General features: G+C 42.5%; 1 protein-coding gene across 1 annotated transcript in view; it reads left to right on the forward strand.

Annotated features, from left to right (window-relative positions):
* tenm4 (teneurin transmembrane protein 4) overlaps positions 1 to 10,000 on the forward strand; it is a 598,174-nt gene that overhangs the window by 436,996 nt on the left and 151,178 nt on the right.

Genomic DNA, 10,000 nt, shown 5'->3' on the forward strand with positions numbered 1-10,000 from the left:
CAACCAGTCAGAGAATCGGTCAGTCAGAGAGTCAGTCAGTCAGTCAGTTAGAGAGTCAGTCAGTCAGTCAATTAGCCAGAGTCAATCAGTCAGAGAATCAGTCAGTCAGAGAGTCGGTCAGAGAGAAAGTCAGTCAGTCAGTCAGAGAGTCAGTCAGTCAGTCAGTCGGTCAGAGAGTCGGTCAGAGAGTCAGTCAGAGAGTCAGTCAGTCAGTCAGAGAGTCAGTCAGAGCGTCAGTCAGTCAGAGCGTCAGTCAGTCATGGAAGTAGCTGAAGGCCAGGACATTTGTCTCGTAGTTTGCGTTTCCGTGTTTCCAACACTACATGGGCTCTGCATGCAACCTGATAGCCTATATATATATATATATATATCATATCATATGATCACTATGGATAGATGGATGGATGTTATACAGTTATCCAGGAATTGAAGGACATCATTTTATGAGAGAGAGACAGAGACAAAGACTGAGAGAGAGAGACAGAGAGAGAGAGAGAGAGAGAGAGAGAGAGAGAGAGAGAGGGGTTATACAGTTATCCAGATATTGAGGGACAGTTTTATGAGAGAGAGAGAGAGAGAGAGAGAGACAGAGATACAGAGAGAGAGAGAGAGAGAGAGAGAGAGAGAGAGAGAGAGAGAGAGAGAGGTTATACAGTTATCCAGATATTGAGGGACAGTTTTATGAGAGAGAGAGAGAGAGGCCTGGAGGTGACAGCATTCCCTCCCACATATGCCCCCCTAGGCACAACTATGACAACACAACCAACAAAAACGGGTCACAACTCCTGCAGCTCTGTCGCACGCTGGGTATGTACATAGTCAATGGTAGGCTTTGAGGGGACTCCTATGGCAGGTACACCTATAGCTCATCTCTTGGCAGTAGTACTGTGGACTACTTTATCACTGACCTCAACCCAGAGTCTCTCAGAGCGTTCACAGTCAGCCCACTGACACCCCTATATTTGACCTCTCAGCTTCCCTATCAAATCTAAAAATCTCAAATAGAAAACCGAAGAAAATTAACAATAATGACAAATGGTTTGATGAAGAATGCAAAAATCTAAGAAAGAAATTGAGAAACCTGTCCAACCAAAAACATAGAGACCTGGAAAACCTGAGTCTACGCCTTCACTATGGTGAATCACTAAAACAATACAGAAATACACTACGGAAAAAGAAGGAACAGCATGTCAGAAATCAGCTCAATGTAATTGAAGAATCCATAGACTAACCACTTCTGGGAAAATTGGAAAACACTAAACAAACAACAACACGAAGAATTATCTATCCAAAATGGAGATGTATGGGTAAACCACTTCTCCAATCTTTTTGGCTCTATAACAAAGAATAAAGAGCAAAAACATATACAGGATCAAATACAGATCTTAGAATCAACTATTAAAGACGACCAGAACCCACTGGATTCTCCAATTACATTGAATGAGTTACAGGACAAAATAAAAACCCTCCAACCCAAAAAGGCCTGTGGTGTTGATGGTATCCTCAATGAAATGATCAAATATACAGACAACAAATTCCAATTGGCTATACTAAAACTATTTAACATCATCCTTAGCTCTGGCATCTTCCCCAATATTTGGAACCAAGGACTGATCACCCCAATCCACAAAAGTGGAGACAAATTTGACCCCAATAACTACCGTGGAATATGCGTCAACAGTAACCTTGGGAAAATCCTCTGCATTATCATTAACAGCAGACTCGTACATTTCCTCAATGAAAACAATGTACTGAGCAAATGTCAAATAGGCTTTTTACCAAATTACCGTACGACAGACCACGTATTCACCCTGCACACCCTAATTGACAACCAAACAAACCAAAACAAAGTCTTCTCATGCTTTGTTGATTTCAAAAAAGCCTTAGACTCAATTTGGCATGAGGGTCTGCTATACAAACTGATGGAAAGTGGTGTTGGGGGTAAAACATATGACATTATAAAATCCATGTACACAAACAACAAGTGTGCGGTTAAAATTGGCAAAAAAATAAATATACACACATTTCTTCACACAGGGTCGTGGGGTGAGACAGGGATGCAGTTTAAGCCCCACCCTCTTCAACATATATATCAACGAATTGGCACGGGCACTAGAAAAGTCTGCAGCACCCGGCCTCACCCTACTAGAATCCGAAGTCAAATGTCTGCTGTTTGCTGATGATCTGGTGCTTCTGTCACCAACCAAGGAGGGCCTACAGCAGCACCTAGATCTTATGCACAGATTCTGTCAGACCTGGGGCCTGTGTTCCAAAAAAGGTCCAGTCACCAGGACCACAAATACAAATTCCATCTAGACACTGTTGCCCTAGAGCACACAAAAAACTATACATACCTTGGCCTAAACATCAGCGCCACAGGTAACTTCCACAAAGCTGTGAACGATCTGAGAGACAAGGCAAGAAGGGCATTCTATGCCATCAAAAGGAACACAAATTTCAACATACCAATTAGGATTTGGCTAAAAATATTTGAATCAGTCATAGAGCCCATTGCCCTTTATGGTTGTGAGGTCTGGGGTCCGCTCACCAACCAAGACTTCACAAAATGGGACAAACACCAAATTGAGACTCTGCACGCAGAATTCTGCAAAAATATCCTCCGTGTACAACGTAGAACACCAAATAATGCATGCAGAGCAGGATTAGGCCGATACCCACTAATTATCAAAATCCAGAAAAGAGCCGTTAAATTCTATAACCACCTAAAAGGAAGCGATTCCCAAACCTTACACAACAAAGCCATCACCTACAGAGAGATGAACCTGGAGAAGAGTCCCCTAAGCAAGCTGGTCCTGGGGCTCTGTTCACAAACACAAACACACCCTACAGAGCCCCAGGACAGCAGCACAATTAGACCCAACCAAATCATGAGAAAACAAAAAGATAATTACTTGACACATTGGAAAGAATTAACAAAAAAACAGAGCAAACTATAATGCTATTTGGCCCTAAACAGAGAGTACACAGCGGCAGAATACCTGACCACTGTGACTGACCCAAAATTAAGGAAAGCTTTGACTATGTACAGACATGGCTCTCAAGAGAAGACAGGCTATGTGCTCACTTCCCACAAAATGAGGTGGAAACTGAGCTGCACTTCCTAACCTCCTGCCCAATGTATGCCCATATTAGAGACACATATTTCCCTCAGATTATACAGACCCACAAAGAATTCGAAAACAAATCCAATTTTGAAAAACTCCCATATCTACTGGGTGAAATCCCACAGTGTGCCATCACAGCAGCAAGATTTGTGACCTGTTGCCACGAGAAAAGGGCAACCAGTGAAGAACAAACACCATTGTAAATACAACCCATATTTATGCTTATTTATTTTATCTTGTGTCCTTTAACTATTTGTACATTGTTAAAACACTGTATATATATATATGATATGACATTTGTAATGTCTTACTGTTTTGAAACTTCTGTATGTGTGAAGTTTACTGTTAATTTGTATTGTTTATTTCACTTTATATATTAACTTTATATATTATCTACCTCACTTGCTTTGGCAATGTTAACACATGTTTCCCATGCCAATAAAGCCCTTGAATTGAATTGAATTGAGAGAGACAGAGAGAGAGAGAGAGAGAGAGGTTATACAGTTATCCAGGCATTGAAGGACATCGTTTTAGTTGAGAGAGAGAGAGGGGTTATCCAGGTATTGAGGGACATAGTTTTAGGTGACCTACTCCTGCCATATGAGGGACATAGTTTTAGGTGACCTACTCCTGCCATATGGGGACATAGTTTTAGGTGAGAGAGAGAGAGAGAGAGAGAGAGAGAGAGAGGTTATCCAGGTATTGAGGGACATAGTTTTAGGTGACCTACTCCTGCCATATGGGGAGCCCTGTTCCCATCCATGCTCAAACCGGTTTTGGCTGCAACGTGGACTAAAATAATCCCAGTCAGACTGGTCAGTGTTCTGATAGTGACAGGTTCGCCCTGTGGTTTTCTGTGGGCCCCTGTCATCGCCCCTGCAGCAGAAGGTCAATTGTCATTCAGAATTATGTACAGTAGCTGACAGTGTCGAAGTCCCAAATTGCACCCTATTCCCTATTATAGTGTACTACTTTTGGCCAGAGCCTTATAAGTAGTGCACTTTACTAAGGAATAGGGTGGTATCTGGGATGCGGCCCAGTGCTACGGACCTACTGGTCCCGCTGTGCACCTCGAAGCCTTTCTCTCATGAGAATATCAGGTCTGGCACTCGGCTGCCTCCGGGGGCCTCACAGGAAGCTGGAAACTCAAGGTTGGATTTTTTTGGTTTTGAGGGTGTTTGTGTGTGTGCGTGCTTGTGTCTGTGTGCGTGTGTGTGTGTGTGTTCTGTCTTAATCCTGTTTGAATGATGCCATGCTGACAGACAGGTTAAGATGGACGCCAGGGTAATAATGCCTTTCCCTTCAGATCAGTGCTGGTTTGAGTCCCTCACTACTCTAGCCTCTCCCTTCAGATCAGTGCTGGTTTGATTCCCTCACTACTCTAGCCTCTCCCTTCAGATCAGTGCTGGTTTGAGTCCCTCACTACTCTAGCCTCTCCCTTCAGATCAGTGCTGGTTTGAGTCCCTCACTACTCTAGCCTCTCCCTTCAGATCAGTGCTGGTTTGAGTCCCTCACTACTCTAGCCTCTCCCTTCAGATCAGTGCTGGGTTGAGTCCCTCACTACTCTAGCCTCTCCCTTCAGATCAGTGCTGGTTTGAGTCCCTCACTACTCTAGCCTCTCCCTTCAGATCAGTGCTGGGTTGAGTCCCTCACTACTCTAGCCTCTCCCTTCAGATCAGTGCTGGGTTGAGTCCCTCACTACTCTAGCCTCTCCCTTCAGATCAGTGCTGGTTTGAGCCCCTCACATCTTCTTCACCACTAGCTACAGCTCATCACCTCCTCTTTTAAGACAAGAGCGCTTTGAGTTCACTTAAAATATCAGTCTGTCGGCTGTCTGTAACAGGTCTATTGATTTAGTCTCTGAATCAGATCTTACTGATGAAGGTCTCAAGAGCCAAATCAGTGGCAGAGCAATAGTGATTAGTTCACCCTATAGTTACCCTACGACCCCTCGTTCACCCTATAGTTAACCTACGGCCCCTAGTTCACCCTATAGTTACCCTACGACCCCTAGTTCATCCTATAGTTAACCTACATCAGTTGACTTTAACACGCTTCAGATATGATCTGTCTTTCACAGATATGGATATAGGGTAGGGTTTGGTAGGGATAGGATGGGGTAGGGGTAGAGGTAGGGTAGAGGGTAGAGTAGGGATAGGATAGTGTAGGGGTAGGGTAGAGGGTCGAGTAGGGATAGGATTGGGTAGGTGTAGGGGTAGGGTAGAGGGTAGAGTAGGGATATGATAGTGTAGGGGTAGGGTAGAGGGTCGAGTAGGGATAGGATTGGGTAGGGATAGGATTGTGTAGGGGTAGAGGTAGGGTAGAGGGTAGAGTAGGGATAGGATGGGGTAGGGATAGGATTGTGTAGGGGTAGAGGTAGGGTAGAGGGTAGAGTAGGGATAGGATAGTGTAGGGGTAGGGTAGAGGGTCGAGTAGGGATAGGATTGGGTAGGGGTAGGGGTAGAGTAGGGATAGGATTGTGTAGGGGTAGGGGTAGAGGTAGGGTAGAGGGTAGAGTAGGGATTGGGTAGGGGTATGGGTAGAGTAGGGATAGGATAGTGTAGGGGTAGAGGTAGGGTAGAGGGTAGAGTAGGGATAGCTTTGGGTAGGGGTGGGGGTAGAGTAGGGATAGGATAGTGTAGGGGTAGGGGTATGGGTAGAGTAGGGATAGGAGAGTGTAGGGGTAGGGGTAGAGTAGGGATAGGATAGTGTAGGGGTAGGGGTAGAGGTAGGGTAGAGGGTAGAGTAGGGATAGGATAGTGTAGGGGTAGGGGTAGGGGTGGAGGGTGCCGGTTGAGACACTTCATGTCTTTAATAGCCTCACCACTGTGAGTTCTCTGTCAGTAACTTTCCGATTGGCACTTTCAGCAGGTACCTGGTTTCCTTCTAGCTGCAGGGGAGATTCTGATTGGCCACATTTTGTCAGGCTTTCAAATCCCCTACCTCCCCCTGTGTGAATAAAGGATTACTCTGTCGCTGGTTAATAGATGACACACACACACACACACACACACACACACACACACACACACACACACACACACACACACACGCACACACACACTCAGTGGTGTTTAATAGAGTAGTGTAGCTGCTCTGTCTTCAGTGTTGAAGTAGGCATAGTGTGTTTGGATAGCCGTTCAACTCCGTTGTTTATTCAGTGTGTGTCCCCCAAAGGTTACCTCCTATCTGTCCTGTGTTACCTCCCATCTGTTACCTCCTATCTGTTACCTCCTATCTGTTACCTCCTATCTGTTACCTCCTATCTGTTACCTCCTATATGTCCTGTGTTACCTCCCATCTGTTACCTCCTATCTGTCCTGTGTTACCTACTATCTGTTACCTCCTATCTGTCCTCTGTTACCTCCTATCTGTTACCTCCCATCTGTCCTCTGTTACCTCCCATCTGTTACCTCCTATCTGTTACCTCCTATCTGTTACCTCCTATCTGTCCTGTGTTACCTCCTATCTGTTACCTCCTATCTGTCCTCTGTTACCTCCTATATGTCCTCTGTTACCTCCTATCTGTCCTCTGTTACCTCCCATCTGTTACCTCCTATCTGTTACCTCCTATCTGTTACCTCCTATCTGTTACCTCCTATCTGTCCTTTGTTACCTCCCATATGTTACCTCCTATCTGTTACCTCCCATCTGTCATGTGTTACCTCCCATATGTTACCTCCTATCTGTCCTCTGTTACCTCCCATCTGTTACCTCCTATCTGTTACCTCCCATCTGTCATGTGTTACCTCCTATCTGTCCTCTGTTACCTCCCATCTGTTACCTCCTATCTGTCCTCTGTTGCCTCCCATCTGTTACCTCCTATCTGTCATGTGTTACCTCCTATCTGTTACCTCCTATATGTTACCTCCTATCTGTCCTCTGTTACCTCCTATCTGTCATGTGTTACCTCCTATCTGTCCTCTGTTACCTCCTATCTGTCATGTGTTACCTCCTATCTGTCATGTGTTACCTCCTATCTGTCCTCTGTTACCTCCTATCTGTTACCTCCTATATGTTACCTCCTATCTGTCCTCTGTTACCTCCTATATGTTACCTCCTATCTGTTACCTCCTATATGTTACCTCCTATCTGTCCTGTGTTACCTCCTATCTGTTACCTCCAAGGTAGTAGTTATAGTAAAGGTAGTAGTTATATTGAAGGCATTAGGTAGTAGTTATATTGAAGGTAGTAGTTATAGTAAAGGTAGTAGTTGTATTGAAGGTAGTAGTTATATTGAAGGTAGTAGTTATATTAAAGGTAGTAGTTATATTGAAGGTAGTAGTTATATTGAAGGTAGTAGTTATATTGAAGGTAGTAGTTATAGTAAAGGTAGTAGTTATATTGAAGGTAGTAGTTATAGTAAAGGTAGTAGTTATAGTAAAGGTAGTAGTTGTATTGAAGGTAGTAGTTATATTGAAGGTAGTAGTTATATTGAAGGTAGTAGTTATATTGAAGGTAGTAGTTATAGTAAAGGTAGTAGTTATAGTAAAGGTAGTAGTTATAGTAAAGGTAGTAGTTATATTGAAGGTAGTAGTTATATTGAAGGTAGTAGTTATAGTAAAGGTAGTAGTTATAGTAAAGGTAGTAGTTATATTAAAGGTAGTAGTTATATTAAAGGCATTAGGTAGTAATTATATTGAAGGTAGTAGTTATATTGAAGGTAGTAGTTATATTGAAGGTAGTAGTTATATTAAAGGCATTAGGTAGTAATTATATTGAAGGTAGTAGTTATATTGAAGGTAGTAGTTATATTGAAGGCATTAGGTAGTAGTTATATTGAAGGCATTAGGTAGTAGTTATATTGAAGGTAGTAGTTATATTAAAGGCATTAGGTAGTAGTTATAGTAAAGGTAGTAGTTATATTGAAGGTAGTAGTTATATTAAAGGCATTAGGTAGTAGTTATAGTAAAGGTAGTAGTTACAGTGCCTTGCGAAGGTATTCGGCCCCCTTGAACTTTGCGACCTTTTGCCACATTTCAGGCTTCAAACATAAAGATATAAAACTGTATTTTTTTGTGAAGAATCAACAACAAGTGGGACACAATCATGAAGTGGAACGACATTTATTGGATATTTCAAACTTTTTTTTAAATCAAAAACTGAAAAATTGGGCGTGCAAAATTATTCAGCCCCCTTAAGTTAATACTTTGTAGCGCCACCTTTTGCCGAGATTACAGCTGTAAGTCGCTTGGGGTATGTCTCTATCAGTTTTGCACATCGAGAGACCGAATTTTTTTCCCATTCCTCCTTGCAAAACAGCTCGAGCTCAGTGAGGTTGGATTTAGAGCATTTGTGAACAGCAGTTTTCAGTTCTTTCCACAGATTCTCAATTGGATTCAGGTCTGGACTTTGACTTGGCCATTCTAACACCTGGATATGTTTATTTTTGAACCATGCCATTGCAGATTTTGCTTTATGTTTTGGATCATTGTCTTGTTGGAAGACAAATCTCCGTCCCAGTCTCAGGTCTTTTGCAGACTCCATCAGGTTTTCTTCCAGAATGGTCCTGTATTTGGCTCCATCCATCTTCCCATCAATTTTAACCATCTTCCCTGTCCCTTCTGAAGAAAAGCAGGCCCAAACCATGATGCTGCCACCACCATGTTTGACAGTGGGGATGGTGTGTTCAGGGTGATGAGCTGTGTTGCTTTTATGCCAAACATAACGTTTTGCATTGTTGCCAAAAAGTTCCATTTTGGTTTCATCTGACCAGAGCACCTTCTTCCACATGTTTGGTGTGTCTCCCAGGTGGCTTGTGGCAAACTTTAAACAACACTTTTTATGGATATCTTTAAGAAATGGCTTTCTTCTTGCCACTCTTCCATTAAGGCCAGATTTGTGCAATATAGGACTGATTGTTGTCCTATGGACAGAGTCTCCCACCTCAGCTGTAGATCTCTGCAGTTCATCCAGAGTGATCATGGGCCTCTTGGCTGCATCTCTGATCAGTCTTCTCCTTGTATGAGCTGAAAGGTTAGAGGGACGGCCAGGTCTTGGTAGATTTGCAGTGGTCTGATACTCCTTCCATTTCAATATTATCGCTTGCACAGTGCTCCTTGGGATGTTTAAAGCTTGGGAAATCTTTTTGTACCCAAATCCGGCTTTAAACTTCTTCACAACAGTATCTCGGACCTGCCTGGTGTGTTCCTTGTTCTTCATGATGCTCTCTGCGCTTTTAACGGACCTCTGAGACTATCACAGTGCAGGTGCATTTATACGGAGACTTGATTACACACAGGTGGATTGTATTTATCATCATTAGTCATTTAGGTCAACATTGGATCATTCAGAGATCCTCACTGAACTTCTGGAGAGAGTTTGCTGCACTGAAAGTAAAGGGGCTGAATAATTTTGCACGCCCAATTTTTCAGTTTTTGATTTGTTAAAAAAGTTTGAAATATCCAATAAATGTCGTTCCACTTCATGAATGTGTCCCACTTGTTGTTGATTCTTCACAAAAAAATACAGTTTTATATCTTTATGTTTGAAGCCTGAAATGTGGCAAAAGGTCGCAAAGTTCAAGGGGGCCGAATACTTTCGCAAGGCACTGTATATTGAAGGCAGTAGTTATATTGAAGGTAGTAGTTATAGTAAAGGTAGTAGTTATAGTAAAGGTAGTAGTTATAGTAAAGGTAGTAGTTATATTAAAGGTAGTAGTTATATTGAAGGCATTAGGTAGTAGTTATAGTAAAGGTAGTAGTTATATTGAAGGCAGTAGTTATAGTAAAGGTAGTAGTTATATTGAAGGTAGTAGTTATATTGAAGGTAGTAGTTATAGTAAAGGTAGTAGTTATAGTAAAGGTAGTAGTTATATTAAAGGTAGTAGTTATATTAAAGGCATTAGGTAGTAGTTATAGTAAAGGTAGTAGTTA

This window comes from Oncorhynchus kisutch, linkage group LG15, assembly GCF_002021735.2.
Source record: "Oncorhynchus kisutch isolate 150728-3 linkage group LG15, Okis_V2, whole genome shotgun sequence".
NCBI classification, from domain to species: Eukaryota; Metazoa; Chordata; class Actinopteri; order Salmoniformes; family Salmonidae; genus Oncorhynchus; species Oncorhynchus kisutch.